Genomic DNA, 21,895 nt, shown 5'->3' on the forward strand with positions numbered 1-21,895 from the left:
CTAGAAAAACTTTTGCTTCCTGTCCACACAATCTTAAGCTCTGCTGGTCTACAAATCTTAATTCCAAAAGGAGGAGTGTTTCCACCAGGAGACACAACGTCTCCATTGTACTGGAAGTTAAGACTGCCACCCTATCACTCTGGGGTCTTCATGACTCTGAGTCAACAGGCAAAGAAGTTGTTACTGGACTGGCTGGGATGGTTGATCCTGATTATCAAAGTGAAATAAGACTGCTAGTTCACAATGGTAGTGAACCACAGTTTACCTGGAATATGGACAATCCCTTTGGGTGTCTCTCAATATTACCATGCCCTATGATTAAAGTCAATGGAAAACTGCTACAACCCAATCAAGGCAGGACTAGTAATTTCCTATACCCTTCAGGTTGGATCACCATACCTAGAAAAGAAATAAGAGCAGCTGATGTGCTTGCTGATGGCAATGAGAATATGGAATGCATAGTGGAAAAAGGTAGGTCTCAATATGATCTACATATACAAGACTAGTTGCAGAAATAATGACTAATATTTATGAGTATTTCTTCCTTGTGTCATTATGAATATGTTTGTACATATACATAAAACAAACATCTTTGTTTTCTTCCCTAACTTATCTCCTTAGAGCATAATTTGCATTAAGTTCATGTCATAGCATTTAAGTTACAATATATCAAGTTTTCCACATTAGCCAAGGAGTTGCATTACATCCTTTTTTGGGGAAAGGGTTAGTGCATTTCCACTTGTATGCTGGACAGTTGAATGATGTTGTATGCCTGGCTTCTTTGACTCACCATAAGGCTTTTGAGATAAATAAATATTTTTGTGTGTGTCAATTCTTTTTATTGTTTAGTAGTATTCTATTCTACTGGTAAACCATAATTTGTCTGTTCATTCATCTATTGATGAAGAATGTAGTTGTTTCATTTTGGGACATGATAAGTAAGGTTGCTTGAATACTTCCATAAAAGTCTTTATGAATCTTTATTTCTCTTTGGTAAATACCCAGGCATGGGTTGTTGACTAATATTGCAAGTGATATGCTAACTTTTCAAGAAACTACTAAAATATATTCCAAAATGACTACAACACTTAACTTGCCTTCCAATTATTCCATGTTCTCACAAACATTATTATTATCAGTCCTTTTACTTTAGTCATTCTAGAGAGTGTGTTATGATACATTGTGGTTTTCATTTTCATTTTCCTAATGACTAATGAAATTCAGCATATTTATATGTACTTCTTTGACATCTGTTTATGTTCTTTGATGAAATGTATTTTCAATTTTTTTCCATTTTAAAAAATTAGTTTTTCTCTTATTATTGTATTTTGAGAGTTCTTTTTTATATCCTAGATACAAATCCTTTATCATTAAGTGGATTGCAAATATTTTCTCCTAACCTTGTGGCTTGTTTTTTTAGCAATATATTATAAAGCTCCCTGTATGGCTTTCTATATGTTTCTTCTGCTTGATTTTTGTTGAATATCTAGAATTTCTGTGTTCATAATTTTTATGAAATTTGTAAATGTTTGGTAATTATTTCTTCAAATTTCTTATGTCACCCTTCCATCTCTTTACTCTCCTCTTGGATCTTGAATTACACTCATTTTAGACTGTTTGATACTGTGATACAACTTTCAGTGGCTTTTTTTCTTCTGGAAGCTTTTTCTCTATGATTTCTATCATATTATGTTTTCATTTTTGCTCATCTTTGGTAGTGTCTAATCTGCTATGAATATCATCCAACATACTGTTTGTTTCAGATATTGTAGTTTTTGTTTTGTGAGTTCAAGTTAGGTTTTCTTTTATCAATATTTTTTTTTATTTTCTTCAAAAGATTTTATACATAATACAAGCAAATATGAGAAGTATGTCCTTTTCCTTCATTTTAGCACAAAGGGTAGAATACTATATACATTGTTCTAAACTATTTCTTTTCCTTTACAGTACATCTAAGAGATCATTTGTATCAGTACATAGTTTTCTCATTTCCTTTTTTACCTTATTCTGTTGTATGAATGTTCCATACTTTATTCAACTGGTTCCCTATTGATGAAAATTTAAGTTGTCTTCAGTCTTTTGCTAGTCAACAGTCACTTCAGTGGATATCCATGTGCACGTGTCTTTTATCCCTAAGGTCTGCCTTTTTTTTTTTTTTTCTGTCCTCATTACATTCTTTTTTAATGCAAATTTATTGAAATAAATTCATATACCATACAATTATCCAAAGTGTAAAGCAGTTATTCACAGAAAAATCATATAGTTGTGCATTCATCACCACAATAAATTTCTGAATATTTTCATTACTCAAAAAAAATAAAAAATAAAAAATAAAAGTAAAATAGAACATCCAAAACATCCCATACCGCTCTTCCAACCCTATTACTCACTTACTTTTTGTCCACATTTTTCTACTCATTTGTCCATACACTGGTTAAAGGAAGTGTGAGCCACAAGGTTTTCACAATCACACAGTCATACCATATAAGCTATATAGTTATATGATTGTCTTCAAGAATCAAGGATACTGGGTTGCAGTTCAACAGTTTCAGATATTCCCTTCTAGCTATTCTAATAAACTAAAAACTAAAAAGGGATATCTATATAATTGCGTAAGAGTTACCTCCAGAATGACCTCTTGACTCCATTTGAAATCCCTCAGCCACTGAAACTTTATTTTGTTTCATTTCTCTTCCCATTTTTGGTACAGAAGGCTCTCTCAATCCAGTGGTGCTGGGTCCATGTTCATCCCAGGGAGTCATGTCCCACATAGCTAGTGAGATTTACACCCCTGGGGGTCATGTTCCCTATAGGGAGGAGGGAAATTAGTTTACCTGTTGAGTTTGCTTAGAGAGAGAGGCCACATCTGAGCAACAAAAGAGGTTCTCTGGGGGTGACACTCAGGCACATTTATAAGTAGGCTTAGTCTCTCCTTTGCAGTTACAAGCTTCATAAGGGCATGCCCCAAGATTGAGGGCTCTGCCTACTAAACTGGTGGTCTCCAAGGTTTGCGAGAATATCAGGAATTCTCCAGCTGGGAAGTTTAATAGTTTCACATTTCCCCCTATTCCCCCAAGAGGGCATTGCAAATACTTTTTATTCTTTGCCAAATTACTCTGGGATGTATCAGGGCTTCATGCTAACCTGTACAACCAACCAGATCTCACTCCCTATTCAAATTTCCATGTAATTATGTGTTTGAGTAAACTGACCACGCAAGTTAATTATATAGTGTGCTAAAGAAAATATAGATTTTGCACCAAATAAACATCTCTTCCTTTGGTCCCAACATGGAAGCTGAAGTCTTAAAACACAATTTAAATCATCCTTTATCTTTTAGTCTAATCTACCCCAATCTCAACCAAGTCCATTTCGTTCATATCTCCAATTGAAGTCTGATATACTTTTCAGCCCCTTTAACAGTTGCTGCATGGGGCAGTGCCAACACTCACAGCTGCCAAACTCTGGCTCTGAGTCCCAGTTGCCACACAGAAACCCAAAACTCCAGGGACCAACCAGGTCACACACAAACAGCTCACTATCTTAGAATTTAGAAATAACTGTTACAATTCATGAATAGATATGACTTCTGTAAGAGCTTACAATCTAGGAACCTTTACGTAAGCCTTTCTCTGATAACCCATACTCCCAGATTCAATTCTCAGAGTTTGCACATTATTGTTAGTCCATATTATTGAGCCATTATAATGTTTGTATTTTCATTTCTGGATTATTTCACTCAACCTACTGTCCTCAAGGTCCATTCACCTAGCTGCATACCTCACAACTTCATTCCTTCTTGCTGTCACTCAATATTCCATTGTTTTTTTATACCACAGTTCACCATTCGGTTTATCAGGCAGTGTACCCTTAGGCCACCTCCATCCTTTACAAATCATGAATACTGCCACCACAAACACCAGTATGCAAATGTCCACACATGTTCCTGCTCTCAGTTCCTCTAAGTATACAACCAATAATAGGGTTTCAGGACCATATGGCAACCCCATGTTTAGCTTCCGGTGGAACCACCACACTGCCCTCCAGCTGGGCTGCACCATTCTGCTTCCCTACCAACAGTGAGTAGGAACATCTCTCTCCCCACATTTTCCCCAGCACTTGTATCCCTCTATTTATTTTTTAAACAGTTTTATTCACATGCCATACAATCCATCCTAAACAAATAATCAGTGATTCCCAGTGTATTCATGTAATTTTGCATTTACCACCACAATCTATATAAGGATATTTCCATTTCTACTGCAATGAAAGAGGAAGAAGCAAAAAAAATGAAGAATAAAAAAAGATAAAAGAAAAAAATAAAATAAAATACAATGAAAAGGTCATACAACAACAGCAATACCAAGAATCCCAAACCACTCCCTTATATCCCCTTCTTATAGACATTTAGTTTTGATATATTGCCTTTGTTACAATTATTGCAAACATATTACACTGTTACTGTTAACTGTATACGCATTTACATTAATTGTAATTTTTCCCCTATACCATCCAATTTTCAACACCTTGCAATATTGACGTTCATTTGTTCTCCTTCATGTAAAAACATGCTGGTATTTGTACTCTTAATCACCATAATTTACCACTCAAGGTTTCATTAAATTATACAGTCCAGGTCTTTATCCTCTATCTTTCTTTCTGGTCTCATACATGCCCCTAGCCTTCCTCTTTCACCTGTACTCACACTCATCTTTGTTCCAAGTATTTACAATATTGTGCTATCATCACTCAGTATTGTGCTATTTATTTCTGAATCTATACAGTCAGTCCTGTTGGGCAATCTGTACTCCTTCAGCATCAGAGGCCTGATCTCTACCCTCTTTCTATCTCTTGATAACCTGTGTTCTCAACTTTATCTTTCAATGTTTGCTCATTAATGTTAGTTCCTTTTAGTGAGACCATACAATATTTGTCTTCATGTTTCTGGCTAATTTCACCCAACATATCTATGGTTACCATTTTGTCTTTTGGATTTTATATGTCATATCTTATTTCATTTTTTTCTCTCTCTTCTTACACTTACTGATAGTCTTCATTTCTACACTCTTCTCCAATCCTCTCTCTCCTGTCTTTTCCTATCTTCCTCTAGTACTCCTTTTAGTATTTCTTACAGAACAGGAATCTTGTTCACAAATTCTCTCAGTGTGTGTTTGTCTGAAAATATTTTAAACTCTCGCTCATTTTTGAAGGCCAGTTTTGATGGATATAGAATTCTTGGTTGGCAGTTTTTCGCCTTCAGTATCTTAAATATATCATACCATACCTTCTCACCTCCATGGTTTCTGCTGAAATATTCACACATAGTCTTATTAAACTTCCCTTGTATGTGATGGATCACTTTTCTCTTGCTACTTCCAGAATTTTCTCTTTGTCTTTGACATTTGATAATCTGATTATTAAGTGTTTTGGAGTAGGTCTATTCAGATCTATTCTGTTTGGGGTATGCTCTACTTCTTTGATATGAAAAGTCATGTCTTTCATAAGAGATGGGAAATTTTCACTGATTATTTCCTCTATTATTGTTTCTGCCTCTTTTCTCTTCTCCTTCTGGGACACCCACGACAAGTATATTTATGCACGTCATGTTGTCATTCAATTCCCTGAGATGCTGCTCATATTTTTCCATTCTTTTCCCTATCTGTTCTGTTGTGTGTAAGATTTCAGATGTTGTCCTCAAGTTCATGAATCTTTATTTCATCTGCCTCTTCAAATCTGCTGTTGTATGTCTGCATTGTGTCTTTCACCTCTTGTTTTCTGCCTTGAATTCCCATAAGTTCTGCCATTTGTTTTTTCAAGCTTATGAATTCTTCTTTATGGTTACCCCATGTCTTCTTTATATCCGTCATCTCTTTTGCCACTACCTTCAGCTTGTTGATTTGATTTAGAAGATTTGTTTGAACATCTTTAATTAGTTGTTTCAACTCCTGTATCTTATTTGAAGTATGGTTGTTCCTTTGGGCCATATCTTCATTTTTCTTATTGTGATTTGTAATTTTTTGTTGTCTAGACATCTGGTTTCCTTGATTACCCCCAGAGGAGTCAGGCCCAGGTCTCATCAGGAGGGTGTATTCATTATCATGTTTTCCTGAGGATGAGACATGGCAGGTTGTCAGACTTTCCTGTGAGGCCTCTAGACTCTGTGTGTTTCCTATCCTGCACAGCAGGTGGTGCTTGTCTGCGCAGCTCCCCATTGGTGTAAAGAGATGTGGTGCCTTTAATTCTCAGTGGACCCTGGCCAGGGCCTAAGGGTATCACAAGCCAAGTTTAAGTTGTTTCTGGGTTCCCCCCAACACACACACAGGCACTGGGGTTTGAATTCTCTGAGGAAGGGCTGCCACTTGATCTGGGCCCCACACCACCCCCCTTTTCTTAGGGAAAATCCCTCTTGGAGATTATCTCCTACACTTGACTTTTCCTTTGTTTCTCTGTCTTAACTCCACCCTTGCCTGCATCAGTGCTCACAATTGAAAATGCCTGAGATTTTCTCTAATGAGCTACCTCACATGGGAGAAAAACAGAAAAAAGAAAGAAATCCCCTTTTCAGAGCCATTCCATGTCCCTCAGCTTTGCTGGTCAACCGGAGTTAGTACTCGGTTCCATGTGCTGCTTTTCTTGGGACACAGCTTTTCCCAGTATTCTGAGCTCAACTGTCTCCAAAATCCTCTGTTTTTATTTATTTATTATTATTTTTTCTCATCAGTCCCACCTTCTCTCTGTAGGGAGGGATCTCAGGGCTCCTTTCCTGCTTCCTCTGGGTTTATCTGTGCTCATAGCTTGTATTCTGTAGTCTAAAGTTGTTACTTAAAACTGCAATTGGAGCTTGGTTGAGTTACTGTCCATTGCTCCAGGTAGCCTGCTTCTTTTTCCCATAACAGAGTGTTTCAGTTCTGCCTGCCATGCTGGTGGGGGAAGGGCACCAGCACCAGTTCGGGGAACTTTACTTATAGTTCCATGCTGCTATCTCAACCATTCCACCCATTCCAGGCTGGTGTATGATGTGTGTCTATTCACAGATGTCCTCCAAATAGTTGTTCCAGACTATTTCTCAAGTTGTTTTTAACAAGTATATTCCTTATGTTTTCTTCTTATGATCATCTTTTCTTTTATATTCTTGATTATATTTAGAAGATTTATAATAAATATTTTAAGTTCTTATCTGGTAGATCTGTCATCTCTGTCATTTCTGGATCTGCTTCTACTGATTGCTTTTTCTTCTGGTTTATGGGTCATGTGTCCTGCTTTTTTCATGCTTGATCATTTTGATTCATGGATTGATCTTATGAACTTTACATAACTGATTTTTTTTATTTTCTTGTATTAATTTTAAGAGTTTTGAACTTCCTTCTGGCATACTGTGGATGAAAGACATTAGGATGGCCCCCAGGATCCGTGACTCCTGGTATCCATGCCCCTGTGTAGCCCCCTCCCCTTGAGTGCAAGTGATATCTGTGACTTGTTTCTAACCAGTAGAATGTGGCAAAGGTAATGGGATGCCACTCTAATGATTAGGTGATGTTATTTGGCAAAGATGATGTGATTTCACTCTTGTTATATGAGATTTCGTCTTAGCAGACCGGAGCAGGAGACTGTTTGCAGGAAGTGGCCATATTGGGAAGCCCGATTGGCAGGGGTTTGTGGGCATTGTGTACAACCTGTGGAAGGCCTCCAGCTGACAACCAGCAAAAGTCAGGGCTGTCAGTCCAGCAGCCACAAGGAAGTGGATTCTGCTGACAATCTGAGTGAACTTGGAAGTAGCTTCTTCCCCATTCTAGCCTTGAGATAAGATGGCTAAACAGCTTGATTGCCACCTTGAGAAGCGGACCCATTGAAGACATGCCTGGACTTCTGATCCCATGGAGACTGTGAGATAATAAATATGTGTTGTTTTAAGCTTCTAAGTTTATAGTTATTTCACACAACAATAAAAAATAAATACACACACATACAGCTAAATTACTTTTCGATCAGTTTGACTCTTGAAGTTTTCTTTTAAGCTTTGTTATGGTGAGTCTAGAGCAGACTTTACTCTAGGTATAATTTATTTTCACTGCTATGATGTTGCGCTCCCATGGCCTCTACCAAATGTACAGTTTATTAGAAAGTATCTTCACTCTACCTGGTGGGAACACAAACTAGTTCCAGCCCTGTGTGAATTCCAGGAAATTTTTGGCCTTCACTTTCCCCTGGTTCCTTCCTCAGCCGCACAGAATTTTACAACCCACACTTGCACAGTACGGTACTCTTCCAAATATTTAAGATCATCCCCTGAGATTTCCTGAGCCCTTTCCTTGCACAGCTCCCACCCTGTGGGGTACTCAGCCCCACAAATTCTGGCCTTATCCTTAGCTCTTTTCTCTGTCTTTTCATTCTAGAAAAACTTCCAGGCTCTGTTTGCTGAATCCTGAAAACTGCCTCCAGGCAGAAATCTTGGGCAATTCTAAGACTTTGTCGTTTTCTTTTTCTGATACCTCAGGATCCTATACTGTCTGATGAACAGTTGTTTCATACTTGTTTTTTGTAGGAAGGCTATATTTGGGATCATTTAATATTTCATGGACTGAGGCTGAAGTCCTATCATACTGGAATGTATGTACCACAAGAGCAGAGGATTTGCCTGCTGTTTTCATTGCTGGATGCCCAGTGCCTGCAATATTGCTCATACACAGTAGATGCTCAAGAACTATTCTTAGAATGAATGAATTTAGATATACTGGTTTTTAGTATCTATGGAGTTTGTTTTTCCTTTTCTGACATATTTTACTAACTTAGAGAAATTATGTGAATTTTGTTCTTTTTATTCTTTGCTCAGGGCTTTACACAGAGTCTTTATTATTAACTTTTTCCTGTTCCTCTTAGCCTATACTAAGTTTTTATTTGCTCATTCATTTAACAAACATACATTAAACACCTAGTATAGCTCAGGTGCTTTTTTTAGGTACTAGTTAAGAAAACTTGGTCTTTGGTCTTTCCTTCTATCTGTCATTAGCTTAACCTATTTCTTAACTCTTTTTTTTTTTTTTTAACTTTTCTTCTTCTTTAGTCATATAGCGGCTTCTGGAAATTCTTAAACATAGTGGTCACTAAGCAAATTTTCTTGCTTTTAAGATTAGATGTGTGAGTTTGAAGTACTTGTACCCTGTTGTGTAGTTGTCGTGATGATGGAGCAATATTTGACCTTGGGGAAGCATGAAAAACTTGGGAGAGGAAAAGCTTTGGGAAATCATTGATTGGCACCTCTATTCCTTTCCGTACCCTGAAGGTACACTATCAGTTTGTCAAAGGTAAGATAAAATTCCCCAGAATTTATTTATTTCCCTAAAAATAAATAGTCTATAGGAAGATACTGAATTAAAATGATAGTGACTTGAAATGCTCTGATTTTAAATTGCTTGACCCTCAAGTATGATTTTTCCTATTAAAGGACTGCTTTGCATGTTTAAGTGCAATTTTCTACAGCAGAAATTTGATAGTTCAACGTATTATGTAGTTTTCTAAGTGTGTTTATTTGGAAAGTACAGTACAAGTCTCTATTTTAGAATCTTTAAATATGAGGTGACTCTAAGTTCCTGAAAAGATAATCACAGAATGGTCTGAGTTTCACTAACAATAAAGTAAAAAATAAAAAAATCCCTTCTTTGATAATTCTGTGGCTATAACAAACCCAACAAACTTTAGTTTGTTACAAATATTTCAATACTTTCGGAGATTAAAAATGCTATAATACCAGAAATTTATTTTTATATTCTTGCTGTTGCTGTTTTTAATACAAATTGATTTTTTTCAAGCTGCTAGATTATTAGCTACCTGAGGACAGAAGCCATATCTTTTGTTAATTCATATAATCCCAGGACCTGGAACATTCTAGGTGCTCAGTAATTATTTGCTGCATGACTGGATAATTGACTCTAACATGATTAACAATGAGGTTGTTGAAATAAAAATGTATCAGTGACCATCTAGATTGGTAAACTTGCTGCACAAAAATGGTCCTTTACCAAATAGTTAAATTGTGTAGGCACCCACAATTTGAAAGGGGCCTCTAATTGATATAGAGAATAGAATTTTCCCTTATTCAGAAATGCTAACCTATCTGGCTTGAAAAAAAATTATTTCCATTGATTTAAACCACATAAAAATCCATTGGAACATGAAGCATATACTAAATAAAAGGAAAAGTAAATTATTGAAGTATACATGATTAAACAAAAAAAAATACAAGAATAGTTCTTCAGGAAAACTAAAAACAGTAAAAGTCACCAGAATAAAATGTAGGTCAAAATCACTGCATCTGAGTGTAGTTTTTGAGATGGATGGGGGAGGGGACAGAAACTTCTCTCAGGATTTACTATCCGTTTTATGCATGGATCATTTTAGGAAAAAGAAGGGGGAGGCTATGGCCACATGGCCATTACCCATGGCAGCCAATGGGAGGTTCAGATAGAGAGGATTCTGGGGACTGTAGTTCTAGCATAGATCCTTGGTCGATGGCTGGATAGATCGATCCCACCATCCTTAAGTGGCTCTGGTCGACACTGGCTTTCCACCATGACCTTCTACAACAGTCCCTGTTGGGAATATGCTGCTCTCAGAGCAAGAGAAATGGAGGAGTCAATCAGTGCTTAGAAGTGGCATTAGCACTTTCCCTCACATTTCATGGTCCAAGAAAAGTCACAAAGCCATGCCTGATATCAGGTCCTGGCTACATGGACACAAGTCCGTTTTTACAAGTAAGTTTTGAAGAAGCCATCCCAGACTGCAGAAATCATCTAGAGGTGACTTAACTTCCAGTTAGCCCTCTGGCAGAATTTCACGGCAGACGTTGGGATGACTCTGGGGCCATGACATCATCCAATCCTTCTGCCTTGGGAGAACAGGCCTGGGAGAAGATTTTGCTTCAAAGAACAGGGAAGATAGGAAAACCATGAAGAAATTGACTCAAAAGCATGAGACAAAAGGTCTGCCTTCTAAGGATACTGCCTGGCCCGAAGAGAAGGAAAAGCCTGAAATACTAGTACTAGTTACATTCCAGGATGTGACTGTGTTCTTCACAGAGGCAGAATAGAAGAAAATGAGCTCAGAGCAGAAGAACTTACACAAAGTGATGATGGAGAATTACAGGAATCTGCTCTCGTTAGTAGAACCAAAGCCAGAAATCTACCCCTGTGTCTCTTGCCTTCTTACCTTCATCTGTCAGCATTTCCTCAGCCATCATGTGCTTCAGCACTTCCCAGGCTTATGTGCAGAAACTCACTTCCATCCAGAGGATTTCAGCCTGGTGTACGAGAAATAGCTTGAGCAACAGTATTCTGATCAAAGCTATTGGAGTGAAGACACAGAATATCAAGAGAGAAGGCTCCTAATCCTTGTGTGGCAGGACAGCAGAGCAAGAGACTTCAAGGGCACTCTCCAGCCCACACCAAGGCCAGTCAGCAAGCTTTAGAGAAGGCAACACAGTGGTAGAGATAGAGCCCACCTCAGCCCAAAGGGTAAAGCCTGTAGTAACAAAGGACTGAAGGACTTAGGAACCTCATGATTCACAGCAATCAACTGTAGAGAGTGTGAACCAGACTGTAGCTCAAAATTAAACTTCACTACAAACCAGGGGACCCTTTTAGAGGAGAAGCCTTATGTTTGCAGTGAGTGTGGCCAAGGCTTTAAAGATAAGTCAACCCTCATCAGATATTAGACCCACTCAGTGGAGAAGCCTCATGTGTGTAGTGAGTGTGGCCAAGGCTTTAGCCAGATGTCAATCCTTATTAATCACCAGAGGACACACTCAGGGGAGAAGCTCTATGTGTGCAAGGACTGTGGGCGAGTATTTAGTCAGAAGTCAAACCTCAACAGACACAAGATAAGACATTCAGAAGAGAAGGCTTATTTGTGCCAGGAGCATGGGCCAAGCTTTAGGAACAAGTCAATCCTCATGAGACATCAGTGGACTCACTCAGGGGAGAATACCTATGTTTGCAGTGTGTGTGGGTGAGGCTTTAGCAAAAAGTCATCCTTCACAGACACCAGAGGACACACTCAGGAAGAAACCTTATGTGTGCCTGGAGAGTGGACGAGGCTTTAGCAATGTCAACCCTCAGAAAACACCAGAGCATACACTCAGGTGAGAAGCCTTATGTGTGCAGGGAGTGTGGGTGAGGCTTCAGCTGGAAATCACTCCTCCTTATTCACCAGAGGACACACTCAAGGGAGACGCATTATGTTTGCAGGGACTGTGGGGGAGGCTTTAGCCAGGAGTCAAATCTCAGCAGACACCAGAGGACACACTCAGTTGAGAAGTCTGATGTGCACAGGAAGTGTGGGTGAGGCTTTTGAGATAAGTCGACTCTCATCACTCACGAGAGGTCACACTCAGGCGAAAAGCCTTTCGTGTGCAGGAAGTGTGGTAGAGGCTTTAACTGGCAATCACTCCTCCTTATTCACCAAAGAACACACTCAAGGGATTTGCAGGGAGTGTGGGTGAGGCTTTAGCCAGAAGTCAAATCTCATCAGACACCAGAGGATGCCCTGAAGGGAGAAGCCTTGTGAATGCAAGGTTCCTGGACCAGGCTTTAGCAATAAGTCATACTTCATCTTACACCAGACACCTGGGAGCAGTCTCTATTGTGTATAGAGCATGAGTGAAGTTCCAGAGGTATGCCAACCCTTGTCAAGCACCAGAGGACATATTTGGGAGAGGATCTGAGTGCAGCAAGTGTGGATAACTCTAGCCCTAAGTCAATCCTCATTTCACACAAGAGGACACACTAGGTGAGATGTGTGCAGGACTGTGGGTGAGGCTTTAGCAGTAAGTCAGCACTCATAAACATCCAATGGCACACATGAGGGAGAGGTGTCATGTATTCAGGGAGTGTTGGTGAGGCATTAGTCAAAGAACAAATGTGATCAGACAGATGGCTCACTCAGGGAGGTGCTTTCTGTTTGCAGGGAGTGTGGGCAAGGCTTTTGAGATAAGGCAGCCTTCTTCATATACCATGGGGAGAATCCTAAAGCTGTGCAGCCCTGCCTGGACAACCTTTTCAGGGTCATCACGTCCATTCCTGGAGATGACAGCTGTTGAAGGCTTGCAGGTGGACTCCATCCTAGCAATTACTCTCAGCTTCAGGGAAGTACATAACCTAGTGCAATGTACAATCCCAAGGAGTGGCTCCTGGCCAATAACTGGTTGATATGGAGAGACAAAACCCAACCCATGACTCAACTGGAACAACTCCAAGGGGCCTTCCCAGGTTCAGAGCTCCCCATAGGACTGAAAGGTCTCTGAGCATTGCAGACCAGCTTCTTCCTCTGTCCAGTCCTGCCCTTATTCCACAATAAGACCCTCAATTCTCCATTTCATCAACTTTCCAGAAAATCCCATCTATGACATCTTAAGTGTACAAGGAGTGTAAGGCTTTGGTGATAAGTCACCCCTTGACAAACCCTAGAGGACACAGAATAGAAGCTTTCTGTGTACAGGGAGAATGAGCAAGGATTTAGGAAATAGTCCTTGTTTATACACCTCATTATACATCAGTGAACAGCTTGATTGGGAGAAGCTGTACCTGGGCAGGGAGAATGTGAGATGCTTTAGCAATAAGTTATACCTCATTTTGCACCAGAGGACACACTCAGGGAGACCCGTGTGGTCAGAATGTGGGTGGAGCTTGACCCTGAAGTCCCTCCTTAACAGATGCAAAGAGGACAGAGTCTCACTGCCACAAATCACTACCTTACCCCTCTCTGAGGGTCAGGAGAGGCCTCCTGACTGTCCCCTACCCTGTGAGAGAAGATGGCAGTAACAATTAAATAGGTGAAATTGGCCACTTTTTGTAATCAGATTGAATAGCAAATGGTAATAGAAGGCTTTATTTTATCTAATACGGAATTTGTTTTATTTTCACACACCTGTTCTTTCCCATATCTTGTCCTTTTGTTTTAGTTAAAATTTTCTTTAATAAACTGTAACTCAGACTGTTTTCCTTAGTTACCCGCCTATCCAGAAAGGTAAAAATAATTTAACTTTGCAACCTAGGTGTCCTAAATTCATTCAACCCTTGAGAAAAAAAGTCCCAAATCAATCTAATATGTTTATTGGAGAATTTGATTATTTGCATGGGGAGAGGAGTAATCTAGGTTCTGGAAACTGATGCCAGGGGAAGAGAGGAAATTTCCCAGGTCTCCAGTGACTGGGTTGCCCCTTCTCCTAACTGATGATTTTTGGTGTTGATTGCCTTCTTTCTTTGACTTCTGTGAAAGCTCCCCTCCCTCGTTTTCCTTTCTACTCTCTGGGCTCAGATTCTTGACAACTTTGCCTGTCTGGGCGTTCACTCTATGTCCTGGGCCAGTAACTTTGCACTGGAGGTGTCCACTAGGTCCCTTGTTGGAGTTTGCCAGGTCCATAAAATGGATTTTAGGCTTTGAGAATCAGAAAAAGCACCGAGTACTTTTTTTAAACAATTTATTGAGATATAGTCACACACTGTACAGTTCATCCAAAGTGTACAATCAGTGGCTCTCAGTATAATCATAGAGCTATGAATTCATTACTACAATCAATTTTAGAACATGGTTATTACTCCAAAAAGAAAAACTGCATACCCCTTATACCACCCTATTATTGATGCTTATCATTGGGGTGTTATTTTTGTTACAACTGATAAAAAAAATATTAAAATGTTACTATTAACCATAAAAAGAATCACTGCATCTCCTTTTTGTTAATCACGAACAAAGAGGATTTTACAGAGAATTAGGGAAGCTTTGGATAAATTATGGGGACAGCACATGAGGAGAATTTTCAGTTTGAGACTTTTTTTCCTATCAGGTCTTTTTTTGGGGGGGAGGGGGAAAGGGAAGAAGAAGGGTCTGTTTTGGCTCTTGGAGACTATTTCCTTGAGTATCTTGTGAAATATCATGACCTATAAAAAGAGCAAACGTTATCATTCTAAAGCAAAGCAAGAGCGTCCCCCTTCTCTGTCTCTAGCAACCCCAATTCGCCACTTACTTGTCCTGTCTCCCTAAAGACTCTCACAAAGGGACGCTTTATTAGAGTCAGTTTAAGATACACATCTGGCTTCTGTATGGGTACAAGTTACTACAGATGACCTGAAGGATCATGGCATGGTTTGGTACAGTCGAGGCATGCATATAGCTAATTATTTTTTTTTCAAATTTTCAAAATGTTCCTTAGCCTTTGATTTATTTCTCCTGGCTTGATTTTTCAAAGGTTTTTTTTGAAGGTTTTTGGCTTTTTTTAACAACCTTTTGATGGAATTTATCCCTAGTTGTTGGCTAGAGAGTTTGGCTACAATTAGCATGATGCCATCATTGTTGGGGACTTATGTCTCCAGGTCTGTTTAGGACTATTATGGGGCACTGCATTTACTTCTTATCCTACTGGGGAATAAGAAAATAACTTTTTTTTTTTTTTGCCTGAGGAAAGTAAAGCTAAAAACTCACTATCTTATAGCCTGATAAAGGCCAAAGTCTAGAAGAAACAATACTAGGAGAAAATGAAAATCCCAATTAAATACACAACAGTTGTTCCCAACCTTAAAAAGAAAACACACACACACACACACACACACACAGTCTTACTTACATTATAACTTATATTTCTCCTCAAATGTGTAAAGGTTTATGATGAACCAGATGATTTCAGGAATGACCCCCCCATTTGTAAGAATGTTTACAAGAATGAAAGTGAAAACAAATTATGCTTGCTCTAGATTCAAATTTTATTCTAGAAGCAAGAAACCGCAGTCATCCTTGAATGCACTAAAACTCTCTTTTCAAGGAAATCAAGTGTTGCAGTTTAGTGATTGGTAAGCACAGTTTGCTCTGGTTTTGGAAATCAGCCATAAAATTTTCCATGATATAAAAGAGTAACAACCTGAAAAAGGCCATTAGAGACTTTTTTCTTGTTTCTTTTTTTTTTGAGAAGGAAAAAAATTGTATGAAAAATAACTCCATGCCTTTAGATGAGGTTTTCGGTAGTTAAAACAGTAATTTTGCATAATATTCATGATACTTTGGTATGAAGAAGTGAACAAAATAGAAGTCTGTATATTTGCTTCAACAGAAAGTACTTACAATTGGGATTATAATATAATGAGAACATTATTATTATGTGACTTATGGAATTGGTCTTTTCTACTCACACTTTTGTGCTCACTTCTCTAACTATGCTATATAAAATCCTTGAAAATGGACTATATCTTATATATTTTTCATAGTGTCTTTGTGTCTTGATAATTTAGGTAATGAATAAATCTTTTCTTTTGAGCATTGTATGTAAAATATTGTAGACATACAATGGTTTTACATCTGAGATAGCTGAACTTATTTTTATTTTTTGGTGCACGACATATTCAAGGATTCAATTACCAAAGCTCCAAAAACCACTAAAAAATAGCTTGCTATAAGGAGCAGGGTGAAAGCCAATAATAGAGATTTGTGGAAGGCAGATCATGCTGCACTGCAGAGGAGAGGGCGTGTTTGATTATTGGGGTGAACAAGTCAAGTGACCAACTCCTTTTAATTTGTCTGGGACATATTGATTTAGCAATGAAAATCTTGCATCCCAGGAAACTCCTCAGTCCATGTAATAAATAAATAAAATTTCAGTGGGTCATCTTCTATCTATAGGTAATCTAGATAAAATTTATGTTTATATCTGTATAAGAATTTGTATCTGCATCCACATATCAAATATGTGATATATGTAACATAGTGATTCAGGTGCTGGGTGGCAGGGAAACAAAAGGAGTTGCATATGCTTGTATGTATGAGTGTAGTATAAGTGTTTAAATATCCTTAGATGCAGAGAGTTGTGTTAATTATACTACTAATTTCATAGCAGTTGTCATAACTGGTCCTTTGAGGCCTCTTGTTTTATTCATTTACTAATTTTCCTTTCATTTCTTATTCCCACTCTCATCTCCCTATCCCATCCCATATCCATTCTAATATGTTTGATATATATGTATGTATTCTCAAATGTTTATGCATTCCTGTAACATAAGCAGTGCTGTTTTATGGGGCATAGGGGTTTTAATTTTCACAAATGGTATAGATTTCATTTTAATTCTTATTTTTTTTTGTATTTGATGTCTATGATATTCTGATGCAAACACAGATTTACTATTTCCAGTCAGTGTATAATATTCCATGCATCCACTGCACTTTAACATTCATTTACATACTGATGGATACTTATGCTTACAACTACTTATTACTAGAAAAAATGCAGCACTGAACATCCTTGTACCTTCATGAGGATTTATCTGGATTTTATACCTAAGAATGAGAATGTTGCATGACAGGGCATAGGCATGCTTGATTTCAATATGTTCTGCCAGATTGCATTCCAGAAAGTTTGAACAAGTTTATACTTTCATCTGTATTAAACAAGACTTCTCGTCTCCCCTTTTGTGCTCTAAAATTTGGCATTATCCACCTTTCTAAATGAGCAATTTGTGTTTGATGCTGATTTTTTAGCAAATCTTTTGAATATACATTTGGTTAGTTTTTAGTCTTCCCTTTTGTATCAATTAGGCTTCTCCAGAGAAGCAGATGAACAGGATATATGCATGTGCATATGTGTGTATGTGTGTGTGACTATTTAGATATGGGATTTATTATGAAGAATCTGCACGTGTGATTGTGAGGCTGGCAAGTCTGGATTTGTAGGGCAGGCAGGAGGCTGAGAAATTCTGGTGAGAGAGTGATGTTGAATTCCTGAGTCTGTGTACTTTTGTCTGGAAACTCAGCAAGGACTGGAGGATGTAATTTTGAGGCAGAATTCCTTCTGGATCCCTTAGTCTTGTTGCTAAAACCTCCAACTGACTGGATGAGGCTCAACCACATTATGGAGTATAATCTCTTTAAAATCAACTCATTGTAGATGCTAATCCCATATGCAAAATAACCTCCACAGTAACAACTAGACCAGTATTTGATCAAACAAGGGACACTATAAGCCAAGTTGAAATTAACCATCACACCCTTTTTTCTTAACTTTCTTTATCTATTTGTCTGTCTTTTTATTTTATTTTATTGTTGAAAAACACCACAAACCATTACTGGTTTTGCTTGTTTAATCATTACTGGCAGGTTTGCATGATGATGTTGGTGGACTTTCTTTTATTTCTGGCACAGCATTTAGTGTACAATTTTATTTTCATGAGGTAAATTTCAATGGACCCAATGTCCTCTTTGGAACTCATTTAATATCACATGGTGGTAGGCCAGGATAAAAAACTCTTTTAAATGTACTTTTCCCCCTCTGTATCATTCATATGCTAATGTTTGCCAAGTTTCAGTATATGTCCTAGATCTTTAGAAAGTATTTCATCTTCAGATGCTGCACTTATAATCTTCAAAACACACTCAAATGAGAACAATCTGGTTCATATTCTAGTCATTTTCTGGCTAATTACATATTGCAGCATTTTTATGAATATAGTATAGTTATTTTGAACATTTTATTAATTCTCTTTTTAAGGGTGTACATGAAACACATAAATTATATTTGGTTTGATTGAAGGGAAAATGTATAATGTCTAAACATTAAATACAATTCCCCACTTTTGGTGATGAGTTTATTAGCAAAAAATAAAATCACAATTTTAACTACTATTAAAAATAGTAATACAGGTTTTACTGTTTGTCTTATTAGTAGAGTGTTCCATGATGCTATAAATTTTTTCAATGTATTTTTTTCCTAATGTGAACACTGTAGCTATGGAGTATATTATCCATTTTGGATAAGAGGAATGAGTGTATGTGAAATCCATTCCTTTCCTTCAAGAAAGGTGTCGTACTGATGATTCCTAATATTATTCAAGTCATGATACATATAGAAAATGGATATTTACCTGGGACACTAGTGTCAATAGACAAGGCTGCTGGTTACCTTGAAGTGGCCACCTGGGGTCTTGCTAGCTGCCAGGGGCTGAGGGCGTCAACATCTCGCACGTCTGTGCCTCGCTCCCAATGTGCACTGGGGAAGCTCCACACACATGCAAAGGGCAGCCTGGAAAAACTGTAAAGTACCTTACTATAAACACAAACCATGGGCTTTTTTCTCTTCCTTTCCTTCTTCTCCCTCTCCTTCCCCTCATCTTTCAATATAATATTCACTGAAATATTTTTCTGATTATAACTAGTACACATGTAGTCTAACATGGTTGAAAATGGAAAAATATACATAATAGCATAAAAAGGACTCATAATTCCAACGCCTCCAAGTAACTGTGGTTACATTGTGTGTGTGTATAAATTGTGATCATATATCATATGTAGTTTTGTACCCTACTTTTATTTCCACCTAATGTCCTGTATGCATTTCCTCATATAATAAACTATGATTTTTAATTGTTGTAAGACTATCCACTAAATGCATGTTCTATAGTTTTAGAATTTATTTTGTTAGTTAGGTAATTCCCATTTTGTTTCCTGGTATTATAGTTAATGTGTTGAAGTAAACCCTTAAACATGCTTAGGATAAATTTCTGGAAGTAGAATTAAGAGGTCTATCTTAGTTGAACTAACTGCAGTGACAGGCAAATCCCAAGAGCTTAGTGCTTAGATCATATGCAGGTCAGTCAGGGTCAGGACTGGTTTTGAGGGGACGGGTGCAGATTGAAGACCGATATCTGGAGTCCCAGAATAATGGAGGCAGGCTCTGTCTCGTCAACATGTGCTTTCAGCAGTGTGCCCTGAGAAAAGACATCCTGCCAGCAGATTGGGGAGAGGAAATAAAATGGGGAATTGCACGGGAGGTTTATGTGGGCTAAGCCTGGGGGTGGCCTCAGTTCTCCCTTGGCAGAACTTAGTCCCTGTCGGTGCACAGCAAATGGTTAGGGAGGCTGGAGAAAGCAGTTCAGCTGTGTGCCCAGATACTTAATCTCCATCTCAAGGGCAGAGTTTTAACTATATTTAAATTTCTTGCCACTTCTTAAGAAAAATTCAACAATAGTTTACAACTATAACTGTTTCACTTCAAAATATGTATACTTTCATTAAGTTTTATGATCTTCAAGCTCAAAACAAAGGCACCGTGTTGCTTTAAATAGTGACATTTTCATTACTATGAAATTAAACATTTTTAATATATGTATGGACAATTTTTTTCTTTTCTTTCTGACTTATAAATGTATGAATTAAAACATTTTTCCATTCAGGTGAATGTCTTTTTTGTATTGATTTTTAAACTCTTTATTGAAGTTAGGAAGTGTGGTAGGTTGAATTATGTACCCCAACAAACAGGTTTTTAATCTTATTCCACATCCAATGGATGTGCACCCTTTATAAATAGGACCTTTTAAAGATGTTATTTTTCGTTAAGCTGTGGCCAACTGAGCCAGAGTGGGCCTTAATCCAGATTGCTAGGGGTTTATAAGGAAAACCCAGAAGTCACAGAAGCAGGAACAGAGAGGACATCTCCATGTGATGCAAAGCAGAGATCCCCGTCAAGGATTGCTGCAGCCAAGACCAGAACCTAGACTCAGAGATATCTTGATTTTGGATGTCTAGCCTCAAAATCGTGAGCCATAAATTTCTGTTGGGAAGCCAAAACTAGTTTGTGGTATTTGTGATAGCAGCTCTGGCAAACTAAGACAGGAAGATAGCATTTTTTGGTGTTGATTTTATTTTTAATCACTTTAGGTTTGTCTCTTAACTTTGTTTATGAAATATTTTTTCATAGAGAGGTCTTTAATTTTATATGATCAAAGCTAGCACTTTATGTCGTCTGTCTGTTTTAAGCTCCCAGCTTTTCTAACATGTTTTATTCTCTCCCTCTCTCTTTCTCTCTCTTTCTTTTGTATTCTGTCCCTTAATTTCCCTTTGCAGCTCAGTCTGTTACAGTTTTCTCCACTCTCAGCATTCACCTCACTTGGCTCTTGGGGTCAGTCTGCTTGCCTTGGTCTATGAATTTGCCCTCTCACTCTCTCTTTGTCTTGATCAAAATTGATTGCTTCAGTTCAGAGGGTTGTTCTGCAGAAAGTAGCTCTTAACTACATCTCTCATTAATACATTTATTAAAATACTTAATATGTGCCAGGCACTCTTGAGTGCTTTGAATTCATGTTTCATCTCATCTTCTTAAGAGCAGCTGGGTAAAAGAAGTTGGATCGTATGCCCAGGGTCGCTCAGCAAATGAATAGCAGAGAATGGATTTGTGTTGCAGGATCTTGAAATAGTAGAATTGGCCTCTGGAAAATAATTTGGGCAAGGGCCTTTCCATTGCCACTTAAATGATAATAATCAGGTTTAACCCTTGAGTCATCAATGTCCACAGGAGAAACACTAAGGACTCTTGGCTCTTAGAGCTTGAGTTTCCACTTAAAATCCCTGACAATCTTTCTTCTGGATAGTTCACCCATAAAGAATGAATTTCTTCCTGTTCATTCTTGATGCAATATAGTGAAAACAACTTTATTCAAATTCAAGAGAGAACTCTGTGTTTCACATGAAGTAAGAGGCCACTCTTTTGAAACTTCTTTTTTCTTCAGGTTACACAAGGAGATATTGGCATGAACTAATATTTTGGGCTTGACTAAAGCATTCTGTCAGTCCTGGTATCTCATAGCCCTGTAGCAGAGTTAACTGTTTTCTGTACATAAATTTACTACCTTCTTACTGACAGAATGTTAAGGGACTTGTATTAGCCTCTATTTCATTTCAATACTGTAGACCAGAAAGAAAAGCGGATATAAATATATGAAGCTCATCCCTATGTTCTTTTCCTCCATAAACAATGAATTCTGAACTAATTGGGTAATAAAGCTCAGTATGCTGGCTATCCATGACATGAGTATTTGGGTATTTATGTTCAAAATCAGAGTAATTCTGGCCTTTCCATTCTAACTCCATATAG

Source organism: Choloepus didactylus, chromosome 3, assembly GCF_015220235.1.
Source record: "Choloepus didactylus isolate mChoDid1 chromosome 3, mChoDid1.pri, whole genome shotgun sequence".
In the NCBI taxonomy this organism is placed as follows: domain Eukaryota; kingdom Metazoa; phylum Chordata; class Mammalia; order Pilosa; family Megalonychidae; genus Choloepus; species Choloepus didactylus.